Raw genomic sequence first — 13289 nt, 5'->3', positions numbered from 1 at the left:
CGCATCACATGACAGTTGGATAAAATCACAAATTTGCTACCAAAATCAGAAAGAATATCTGTATTGTCAATACAAGCTTTTTGATGTTCCTTTCTTCTTTGCATGAAGTTTAATCAGATTTTAAAAATTTAAGAAGTTACCTTGACAGATGCTGAGAGAGGAGATGTTTGTAAACTTAACGGTGTGTAACGGCTTTTTTCTATGTAGGCTTGAATGGTTTTTAAACTCGTCTAACTGCAGACATTTGCCTATGTAGATTGGACGAAGAATTGATGGCATAACAAAGAGATAGTTGACTTCGTCCACCCAATGTTAGATGCGAGCTTTTAATGACAGAAAAGTTAGAAGTACAGTAGCAATATGTTGTTAAATGGGTCAGTATTGCAGTTAAGAAATTGGAATACTTGATGTATGTGTTGTTTAATGCATAGGCTGGAGGAAGTCAAATAATTGGCTCTGTGGTTGAAGACAATAAAGTCGAAGTGGGAGAAAAAGATGTAAACAAGATGTATCCAGAGTCAGTTGTGTCAGGTTGAATGACTGCGAAGTTACTGGATTTGGACATTTCAGAAGCGGGGAAATGTAAAAGCCCTAAGGACCTGGTAGCATGTTGTTGTTGAGACAATATGTTCTTTTTCTGAATGAGGGCGTGCAACGAGAATTTGCTAAGCAGTCAAGTTGGAAATAAAGGGAATACTCTGGTAAGTCTGTGGCAGTATGTCATGCCCCGTCACATTCTTCTTTTGCCCACAGGCAAGTGGTGTCCCTGTTCTAATTCTTTCAGTCTTCTGGTAGTTTGCATTTCAAGTGGTTGTTCATAGGTGACTATCAGGCAGAATGTGAAATTGACCTATTTGTTGCTCAGCAAAGGCGTTCGTCATTTATGGGCCGTACCCTACCGATAGTGTTGAGTGTGACATTTATGATGTCAACTGCACGATGGGTTTGATATTGTGTGATGTGATGTTTTTTATTGGAATTCGATGATGATTTTTTTTTATTTCTTCAGTGTTTTTGTAAGTTTACATTATATTATACATTTCTGACTATTGAATTACCCGAGGATGGATTTGCAGAATAGATTGACTTCAGCATAGATTTAGGGAATAATCGACATAACCTTGATATGGTCTAAATATCACCACCTTTGGAATGCACTGTTAGTATAGCAAATGCATTCCATTTCAGTTTCTGATGCAAACTTAGTCTCACAAGAAAATCTGAAATTTATGTTTCATTCCATCATGTTATAAAATATGTTTATTATCCAATTCATCCAATCACCACAGTGCCAAGTTTCGGCTATCAATAATATCTGTTGAAGGTAACCTTAGGAATTACATATGCCATTTAACCATGGTCGAGTGAAAATCAATGAGTAATTCATCGAGTCTCATATGGTCAGCACAGTTCTTTTTTTAAGTTAATGATTCTCACCTTCCATGCACTTCTTCATATCTGTAGGGCAAATTAGTAAAATATGAATCGTATTTCATGTTTTTTTTTTAAATTTCTGCTTTTTCAGGTAAATATGATTATTGACAGCAATATTGCAAAGTTAACTTAGCAGCCAGTTCTGCAGCAATACTCATATTTCTAACAAATACGATTTAAATGTGCAAATGGCTCAACGAATTGAAATGTAATTTAGAACTATTTTAGTTACATCTACATTATTTGATCGCTGATATTCCAATTCTGATTCATGATTAAATGTATCTCTAGATAGCTGCAAAGCAACGGAATCACTTGGTTTTATCAACTGCACAGAGACAGAAAGCACATATTAAATTAAAGAAAAAATTCTTTCATTCTGAATTCTAACAGAACATTTTATGTTGGTTTAATGTGAATATTCCCATCACAGCTAAGTCTTTTTTTCTGACATAATCTCACAAACATTTTTGGCTGCATAATCTGCAAATGGGAAAATGGCAACTAGTTTCTGCTGTAGCAATATATTATGAATTGGATGCAGTAGTCGTTATTATTGGAAATATAGAAAATTTAGCTCCGTGCTAATGAATTGAGGCACTCCTTCTTTTTTATACTTCACTTAATCTCAACATTAATCCTGACTAAACTTTGACAACAGTTGTTTCTTTGTTATTATTTGTTATATTTTACCATATAGTACTGACTAGAAATTCTGTATATCTAATATTTCATCATTTCGTTCTGAAATGCATTCTACTTACTCAATATGGAATGTACCTTTTTTTTTGCTTGCAGTTTCTTAGGCATAGCCTGAATTTTGTGAATACATTTCTGCTGGTGCATCATACCATGCTGAATGACGTTCATATAGAAAATGCATATAATGGCTAACGCTCCATCGTTCATAAAATTAATGCAAATAAATCTTGTTTGAATAAGATAAAGACTCTTATGTAAATTCATTGACATGTTGATGTCAGAAACGATACTGTGACGATGAAACTTATTTTCTCACCTGTGGAGAAAGAACTGGGAATACTAAGTGTTCGTTAACCCATTGTGCAGTTGCTGTTTTTTTTTCTTATTTTATTATCCATAATGACAAGTGTATGATTTTAGGATACCAAATGTGCAATGTATTAGAACAAATGTGGAGAAGTTTGTCTGCAATTTTAGATCCCATGTATGGTGACACTTGCTGAAGAAAATGTTGTATGTTACTGTTTGTGAAGACGTAATGCTCCGCGAATTGTTACTGGAGAATGGCTGCAGATTCCACTGCATGTGCTCCAATGAATATTGCCTGTGAGATCACTGCCAAAGTCCTTTCTCTTAAATTAGCCGATAAAAATGTTTGATCATGGGTGAAGTATAGGATGCCATATCATAAGACATGTGCCGTTTTCGCAATGAAGTGACATTTAAATGAATGTGTGGCATGCACATAAAAACTAAAAGATGGTCAGTTCTTCGAATCATAGAAATGTACAACAGAGAAACAGATCCTTCGCTCCAACTCGTCCATGACGATCAGAAATCAGAAACTACTCGAGTACAAATTGCCATTACTTGATCTACGTCCCTCTGAACACTTCATTTCAATCTACCATCAAAATGCTTTTTCGTGTTGTAATTGCAGCTGCCTTCACCACTTATTCTGGCAGCTCAATCCGTACATGCAACACACTCATCGTGAACATATGCAAGCTAGTGGAAAAGACCGATCGACTTTTCACCTTGTTTCCTGGGCTGTCCATAAATGTGAGGTTTAGTGGCTGGACAAATTTCTAATGTAAAATCGTTTTAGGCATTGTGAATGCTCGGATATAATTATATTGGTGTTCATTTGAGGCAGCGAAAATGTCATTGATTGTGTTTTAAGACGAGAACTACTGTAAGTTTGCATTTTATTGCGTACTGTGACACTGCTGCATCTCTAAAAAGGTTCAGTTTTCCTTTGTTTTTTAATGAAGGAGACATAACGAACTGATATACTGAATTGTCTGAATTTATGTCACTTTAATTATGGCTACCAGAATCTGCCCCAGGCAACAATCCGGGAAAGTAGATAATCCAGTTTGTTTATTTTTATGGACAGTTATACCATGCAGTTGGAGAGACTCTTTCTCCCAGTTGAAACAAATTTCCAGTTTTGTTTAGTATTCGGTTGGGACCCCGAGAATCTGCTGGGAAAAGGAAAGTTCCATGTTTCACACAGTAATCTCTGAATAATCCTGCCAGCTATCTTTCTTTCCTGTGAGAACTGATGTTTGACTTTATATTTTAGCCAGATGGAGTGCTTATGGGATCTTGTACGAAACCGGGACAGTGCTGGCTTATGTTTGGTGGGCTAACGCATCCATTGGGTTTTCAGATAGTTGTTATTGTAAAGTCTGCTTTGGTTTGTGGGTTTTTCATTCGGTAGACTAAATAACTTTGCTTTAAAAATGAATGTTTTGACAAGCTGCATCTCTTCTGGAATATCCAACTTATATCTGTTGAAAACGTTACTGTTACGAAAATTTTCTTGAAATGTTTTGAATGTCTGTGGCCTAATACATAGCAGCGTTCACAGTATGGTCTATGTATATGTTCTGGATAGTGCCAGGTTTATCAACTGATTGCATAAACACAAAGTGTTTTTGCGTATTTGTGATGTTGTACAAGATTGTACCAGTTTTCTATTTACTAGTACTTAATGGTCGGCCATGGTTTTAGACGTTAGACAGATTTTCAATGTATATTTCATATTGGATAACGAGGGTTAATAACCATGGCATCGAACAGATGGAACCCTTTTAACCATTTTTTTCTAGCAAAGCACACCAACATTATTTATTAATCTAATTCCATCAGAATTGAAGACTTTCTATGTCAATCACATTTCGCTGTCATTTCAGCTGCAGAGTATCTGCAGAGTTTTAGGGTTCTCACCTTCTTGGCATTTTCTGAATGCTGTAAGATTCAACAGGAAGTTACAAATATTTACGAAGGCAGTGTAGTCGTCTCAATAACCCACGAATATTGACAGCAGTGCAGATAATAGTACAACTCTTTTGCTGTCATTCAAAAATCAGAGTTCCACAAAATCTGAATGCTGATTTTCATTTCATGATCTAAAACGACGCCAGCATATCAATCAATGTGCATCAGCTTATGATAATCTAATGGATCAAAAACTGTGAATGGCAATTGCCTGGGCAATGCAATCACTACCCATAGATGAAATGAACCTAATTCATATTGAGAACGTGTAACAGTATATGGGGTGTGTGTCATAAATGCATATTTGGACTGCTTGTAAACCAAGTGCTAATCTGTTCTTTCAGCCCGGTGCTTCCTGTGCATGTGCCAGATTAATTCGGATATAGTCCTAAATAAGTAAGATTTAAGGGGTCAATTTAGGTGATGGCGTAAAGCTGATGGAATGTTTCTAATGCTTCTGATGAATGATTGGCCTGGAGTTCATGGCGACGAAATATTTATTGATAGTTCGTATTTAAATGCATGCATTTAATAGTTTGATGTAACGGGACAAGTTATTGATGTCAAACTCATAATTATGCAATTAGAATTTATTGCTGCGATAGCAAGACTGAAGTCTCAGATTCCTTTAACACACAGATAGCAGTGGCAACTGAATACGTGGAAATGCTGACAGTTGAACTTAAGCATCAGTTTATGTTTCTGTGCAGTCACTTTGTTCTCGAAACCTGAAATAATTCAAGTTCTCAAAGAAGTAGTTGATGGATAAATGTATAAGATGCAGATAATGACATACCTAATGAGGCAATGGCGTATTTTCTTATGAGGTTAAGTGCTGCCGGTTATCAGGTGACAGTGCTTCTTCGTGAAGCCCTAGAGTTATACAGATTTAAAGTATGGAAGCAGAATGTTCAGTTCATCACATTTATTCCGAACAGTCATGCGAACCTATTTTAGTCTCATTTGCCAGTACTTGGCCGAAATTGCTCCAAAGCCTTTCCAGTCATATACCGAGTCAGACACCGGTTGAAGTTTGGAAGGGTACCTTTCTCTACCATCTTCTATGTCGTCTCATTCCCTACATGCACCAACCCCTGCGTGACTAATTTGCCCCTCAGTTTCCTTTTCCTATTTTTTCTCCTGTCATGTAAACTTATGATCTCTAGATTTGTACTCCATCACCCTAGGGACAAGACTCTGTCTATTTGCCCTATTCATGCCTCTTACGGTTTCATAAACCTTATAAGGACAGACCTCGACATTCCATAGTTCAGTGAAAACAGCCACAGCTTATTCAGTATCCCAATTTTACTCAAATCCTGCAATCCTGGAAACGTCCTTATACACCTTTTCAGAAGCCTTCCAAGTGTCACAGCACATTCTGACAGGAGGGAGGTCTAATTAAATGCAATATTCCAAACGTGGACTAACGAAATTTCTCTACAACCACAGCATGCTTTCCCAACTCCTGTATGGAATGCTCAGATCAATAAAGCAAAGCATTCCAAACTCCATTGTCACTATTCAGTCTATCTGCGACACTACTTTCAAGGGACTGAAAACCTGCATTTCAAGAGCTGCACAGCTGCACTGATCCGGACATTACCATTAAGTGTGTACATCCTACTTTTATTCGTCCTTCCAAAATGTGGCACAGCACATTTCTCAAAACCATACACCACCTGCCACTGCTCAGTCCATTGGCCCTTATGATCAAGACCCCGTTTAATTCTGAGGTAACCTTATTCACTATCCCCTATGCTTGCAATTTTGCAACTTGTAAAAGTATGAAATATACCTCCTATGTTCACATCCAAATCATTTATAAAAATACTGCAAAGCAGTGAATCCAGCCCCAAATTATTCATGCACACATCTGGTCACAGGCTTTCAGCCTGAAAATCAACACTCCACCAACAAACTTTGCCTTTGTTCGCGTTTCAGAAATTCAGATGTGAACACTAAATTCAAATATCCAACTATTTGTATGTTAATATGTGAGTACTATTATCTGATGTTTTGACTTGTCTACTGCTGTTGCGTTTCTGGAAACCATGCCCATAATCGGAGGAATTCGTTTTGGATAGCTTATTGGGTGTAAAGTGCAAGAAATTCCAAATGGGACACTAGGAGATGTCTTATGTACTTCCTGTCTGTACTCAGCATGAAGTCAATCTCTGCTTGATTAATTCAGTGTCGATACTAGACGTGTCCAATTTTTGTCAAAAGGTGTTGCATAACAGTTAAAATTATTTAAGATCTCATGCTGAAACATTGCAGCATGCCTAACAAAATGTTCACCTTCCCTAAAAAGTTGGATACATTACAGAGAGCAGAAAAAGATGAGGACTGCAGAGGCTGAAGAAAGCATTCCAAAAGTGTGCTGCGGGAAAACCATAGCTGGTTGAACAACATCTGAGGAGCAGGAGAATCGAAGTATCGACTCCTGAGGAAGGTCTTCTGATGAAAACGTCGATGACTACTGGTCCTGGAATGCTGTTAAATCTGCTGTTCTTTTCCAGCAAGACATTACTGAGCCAGCTCCAGATAGTGCAAGGTACTGTGTCGTAGATGATTCATTTTTCTTTCAAATGTACTGACAAACAAAACATGTGTTGGCATTCATTATGTCACAGCAAGCTTCTATCATGAAGTACCTAGTGTCCAAATGTTCAGGGATAAATACATTTCCAATTTTGTGCCAGAAATGCAAGTGACATTAACTGTGTCTAACACTTCATCGTATACTGCCACGTTTAACGTCAGACTGATATGGAAAATGTGATTTGCTAAACAACTTTAAGTGTTCATAGCAATGCCAAGACAATTTATTTACACATCGAAAGCATGTTTCAGCTTCCAATGTCTTCCATCCCTCCCCCCCCCCCCCTCCGCCCCTACTCTACATGCAATCTGCGTGTATTATGCATGTCCCATGGATCTTTGGATCGTTTCTCGGCAGAGCAGATTGAACGAGGACAACCTTTGACACACACTTTGAAGCCACATTTGAAGCAAATTTAAAAGGTTATTCAGGATAGTGAATGCAAATAACATCGTGACACATTTGCCATTCAGATTATAAACCCATAAAATCAAGGTGAAATACATAATAACCAACAGTTAGACTTTTTACTAGCCTCACCTCTGTGAGAAAAGGCGTGCAGGGTGATTATTTTACAACTGTAATGCAATTCTTCTGAATTGATCGCGTTTTATCAAACAAAACATATCTAAATCCAACTTTCGTTCAACAAAACTTTGGCCATTTTATCCCACAATCTTAACCATCAACATGACAATTGCAGTTTTGTCACCGTTTTCTATGTAATATTTACTGCATTAGCTGTTGTTACTTTGCATTTCTTCGTAAATTTGGTTGGATTTGTTTGGAATGTTTGAAGACCCACACACCATTAGCAAATGCATTAATCATGTTTATCATTTTCAATGAGAGTTTGTTTGTGTTCACGTACAGGTAGTCGTTTTTTGAATTTAAATGTTGAAACTTCAGGCAACATAAGTATGAATGCATTTCCTCTTTGGGTTCATGAATTTTGTCGTTGTGGTTAAATTAAATAACGGATTTCTACAATACTCCTTATTGGATTAGAACTATAGATATTGTACTATGTACGTGTTTAAAATGTAAAGAAGAAACAAGGAAGCAACGCTTGAAATACCTTGGCCCTTACTTTTACGTCTAAAACAGATCCAACAAACTTAAATTATTGCCAAATTATGTGGATCTTCTGACTGTTATTTTCGTAATCTATGTCGATTTATATTATACTTTTAGAACAGATACATATTGTCATTCTTTTATGTTCACAGAATTCAATAGATTTTATTGCAGCTAACGTTAATGTCATTATCTTTCTGTGCTGTATATCTCAACTTTACTTCATCCCTCAAATTTTCTCAAAGGAAATGCATAATGTTCACGACTTCTGCTCTTCTATAGAGTTTTATAATAATACATGTGTTGATTGCTTCCTCAATTTTAATTGTCACAACTCTTATTCACACTTAAATTGTCGGTCGCCCAAACTGGCCAAGGGTGTTTCCCTTATTCGATTTATCCTCAGTTAGAAAAAGTTCAAAGGATTTATATAACTGATGTTTCTTGTATACAAAACATCTCAAAGCAGTTTACCAATAAACTCATGTTCACGACAGTTCCTGTTATTCGCCTAATGTATTTCGCAAAATTTTCATACCTTTGGAGACGATTCCTCATTTTGTAAACTAAAATCCAGCAGTCACTTACGATTTTAATACAGTTTTTTAGAGTGAGCATCTCCTTCATCATAAGTATTTTCAACACATGCGGAGGATAATAAAATTCCATGGCATTGGCATCTCACAGGATTGTGGCCAACAAGGGCACTGCAAGATTGTTTAGTGATTTCAAATATGAAAATACTCATCAGATATTTGCGTTTGCTAGATCTGCAAACGTGCAATGGAATATTAAATGAAATGAAATGGACAAATGGAAACAAGATCTATTACTGAGATCATATTGATCATTTTATGCTCGTAGAATCCTGCATGCATGCAGCAAGAAAACCTGCTCTTCAATAGAATTGGTCCAAACCAACCATGTTTCTAAAAACAAATCTGTCCTATTTGCCTGCGTTTGGTTCAATCCATGCAAGGATTTACATTTCATGCATTTAACAGAATATATTTTAAATGCATAACTCTGACTGCATGTATTACTTTATATAGAAGTGAATGCCGTTTACGAAGCAAACTCTGTATTTAAACATTGCTCCACAATTGACTTTTAAGTATTTCCACTCTCAACTACAACCTTTCCCATGTAGCTTTGAACCTCCCTGCCATGCAGAAAAGACATTCGTTCTTACCTTATCTAAAGCTGCCTTGGATTTATAACAGTGTTCAAGGTCAAGCCTCAACGTATGAACTTCCAGGGGAAAAACAATTGCATTTAATCCAAGTTCGTCTATTAAGTCAAGGCCTGTACTGGTAAGAAACAGGGAAACTTTTCTTATGGTTTTCTCATACTTGCCAAATGCATTCTTCCCCACACCGTCAATCTGTAATACCACTTTGAATGACATATGTACCAGAGTCCCTCAAACTCTCGGCTTAACATTTCCTAATATGGACTGTGTAATTCCTGATGTGAGTTGTTTTACAAAAAAAACTGCTCGAATTTATTTTATTAAAGCAACATCTACTGCTTGGCTAATTGGCACGGGACATCAAGATCCCAAGATACTCTTAGATAATTGTCTTCACTGTCCACTGTACCCTCAATTTTATACCATATCAAATCTATCAGTAAGTGTTCTGTTTGTTTAACTGAACTACATTTGCATCTCAATTCATGTATATGTATGTGCGTGTGTGTGCGCGCACGTGTGCATGTGTGCGTGTGTATATATATATATATATATATATATATACATACATATATATATATATATATAATATAGATAGATAGATAGATGGATAGATAGATAGATAGATAGATAGATAGATAGATAGATAGATAGATAGATAGATAGATAGATAGATAGATAGATAGATAGATAGATAGATAGATAGATAGATAGATAGATAGATAGATAGATAGATAGAGAGAGAGAGACAGATAGATAAATAGATAGATAGATAGATCGATAGATAGATAGATAGATAGATAGATAGATAGATAGATAGATAGATAGATAGATAGATAGATAGATAGATAGATAGATAGATAGATAGATAGATAGATAGATAGATAGATAGATAGATAGATAGATAGATAGATAGATAGATAGATAGATAGATAGATAGATAGATAGACACGCTTTCCCACATTTCATCAAGTCCCACATTTACAAAATTCAGCACACCATTTTTTCCCCAAAGATAAATCTCTGATTAGCTTCCGAAATTGGATTTCATATCGAGATTGGAGTACATACTCCGCTAGATTCATCGAAATTCGTTCATTTTCTGTTCATTTCTATCGCATCCCGTTTGGAATAATACAATATTTTTTGGCCGGATCAAATAGAATTTCTGAACAATCAACACTTTTTTTTTGATGTTCCTTCTGTCTGATTTGTATGAATGTAAATCTTTACTGAAATTGAGAAAGGAGATTTCTTTTTAACTAAGTGGTCAGGAACAGTCCTGCAATTTTGAAGGCTTGAGTGTTTGGTATGTCTATTTGAATTGCAGGGTTTTTTTGCCGATGCAGACAGGAAGAAGAATGAATAATGTTGTATCGAGGTAATTGCCTTTATCATTCCGGTGTTCGATGTGAGCTCTGGTTGCCAAATCACTGAGAAGTAGAACAGTAGTGTGCTGTTAACGATAATGGTTTGCAGATTAAGAATTTGTAGAATTGCTGGGTATGGTGTTAATGCATTGGTTGCAGGATATCAAATAATTTGTTCAGTGGTCGACGACGATATAGTGGAATTGGGGAAAAAGTGTTGTTTTAAAAAAAGATCTATCCAGAATCACCTGTGTCAAATTGAATGTGTGGTGTGGAACTGGATTTGTCTGGTCCTAAACTGGTAAATGTAAAATCGCTGACAACCTGTTAGCAGGTTGTTGGATGAGTCAGTACATTCCTTTTCTTTTTTTTGAATGAGACTGGGTGGAGAGAATTTGTGAACGGATCTGTTTGAGTGAAATAAAAACAGAATGACATATCTGGCGAGTTTGTGTCTGTACATTGTGCTCCATGAAATACTTCTTGGGGCGACATGCAAGTGGTATCCCTTTTGTGATTATTTTCATCATCTAGTGGTTTGGATTTCAAGCAGTTGTTAATACGTGACGATCAATCAGACAGCGAAATTGACGTGCGTGTTGCTGTTATTGGCGTTCTTTGTTTGTGTGCCATGCCCTACAGGTAATGTTGAGTGTAGCATTTATGTCAGCTGCACGATAGATTTGATAATGCTTGATGTGATTTTCGTTATTGCAATTCGACAATTTTTATATTCCTTCAGGGTTTTAGTAAGATCACATTAAACAACACGTTTCGAAATATCAAATTATCTGAGGATGGATTTGCAGAACAGATTAACTTTGGCACAGATTTGGGGAATTACCAAGATTATTCTATATGTAATAAAATTGATATGCATGGTTTTAATATGATGTGAAAATTATTACTAGCCAATCCGCTTTTACTTTAGCAAATGCACCCCATATTACAAATTTACTGTCATGAAAAGATTTGGAATTTACGGTTCAGCGCATCATGTTGTAAGATATGTTTATTTTCCAATTCTTCGAATCACCAGAGTACTATGTTGTGCTATAAGTAATTTTGTTGGAGAAATACTTATAACTGTCTTCTGCCATTTGGTCATGAAATTGAATGACCAATCCATATACTCTTTTCCACTCAGCAAAGATTTTTCCGATTAATGAGCCTCACCTTCCTTGCACTTCTTTCTTCATATTCGCAGGGAAAATTCGTAAAATATGATTCATGGTTGTGTGTATGTGTTTATGCGCACACATATGGTTACACAAATAGAATATCGACTATGCAGATTTCATAACACTACAGGAATGAATTATAGCACTATGTGAGTCACAAGTACATTATTTCAGTCGCTCATGTTCCAACTCCTCTCCAGGATCAAATGTATCTCAGTATATCTGCATAATCACCAGAATCAATTAGGTCTACCAACTGCAAAGAGACAGGAAGCAATTTAAACTCACTTTATTCCAAATTCAAACAACGCTATTTGTGTTGGTTTATTGTAAGCCTGTCACTGCAAATCTATTTTCAGATAGAAACTCACCAGCTTCTTTGACGACGTAACCTGCAAGTGGAAACAAGACACATTGATTAATTTTATGCTGTATCAAATTGTCATGACTGGAATGCAGTACGTATTATTAGTTGAAATTTACAAATTTTAACTTTATGTTAATGAATTGATGCCCTCCTCCTTTCTCTTTAATTTTCCTCTGCTATACTGTCCAGAAATTCTGTTATTGTTTGGACGTTTTATTCTGAAATGCATTCCACTTACTCGTGACGGGACGTATTTGTTTCTTTCTTTTTCTTACATTTTGGCCAGAATTCTGTGGCTAGACTTCTGCTGGAGCATCATTGACAGCATATTAAATGCTGGTAGACATTGATAAATAATAGACATTCAACGCCTACCATGGCATGGCTCACTGACATTTAGATAAATCAACCTGCTTTGAATGAGACAAAGGCCTTTCTCTAAATTAATCAAAAAACTTGTTTTTGACATATCAGATAGTGCAAAAATAACAGATATTTCATCAACTGATGAGAATGGACTGGAAATGGAAAAAGTTCGTTTTGTCATTATTGTTCTGTTGTCTGCTTATTATGATAGAGTATCAATGATGCCAAGTTATTTTTAGAATAGCGAATGCAAATGTCTTGGCACAAATGATTAGGAGATTGTTTAGGAGTTGTACATCCGATGTCTGGTTACACTTGCCTGCAGAACAGCGTTATATGTTATTGACTATAAAAATATAATGACAGGTGAATTGTTAATCAAGAAGGGCTGCAGTTTCCACACTTCCTTTCATTCACGAGATTCTGTAAGATCACGGAGAATGTAACTTGTCTTCAAATGACATACATAAGGTTTTCTATTTGGTTAAAGCAAAGAATGTGTAGATTTTCGCAAAGTGAGTCATTTTCTTAATGAGATAAATTTTAAAATAAACGGAAGCTTATGGATAAATGCAAACGGGTGATCAGTGTCTTAGCATCATAGAGATATGCAGCACGGAAACAGAAACGTTATTCCACCTCATCTATGCCGATCCGATATCCTGTCGCAATCTTCTCCAAGTTGCGAGCCCTTGGTGAATATCACATT

The sequence above is a fragment of the Chiloscyllium plagiosum genome, unplaced genomic scaffold (assembly GCF_037043375.1).
Source record: "Chiloscyllium plagiosum isolate Xiang-an unplaced genomic scaffold, Cpla_swu_hap1 HiC_scaffold_38, whole genome shotgun sequence".
NCBI classification, from domain to species: domain Eukaryota; kingdom Metazoa; phylum Chordata; class Chondrichthyes; order Orectolobiformes; family Hemiscylliidae; genus Chiloscyllium; species Chiloscyllium plagiosum.
This window is presented reverse-complemented; position numbering follows the sequence as displayed.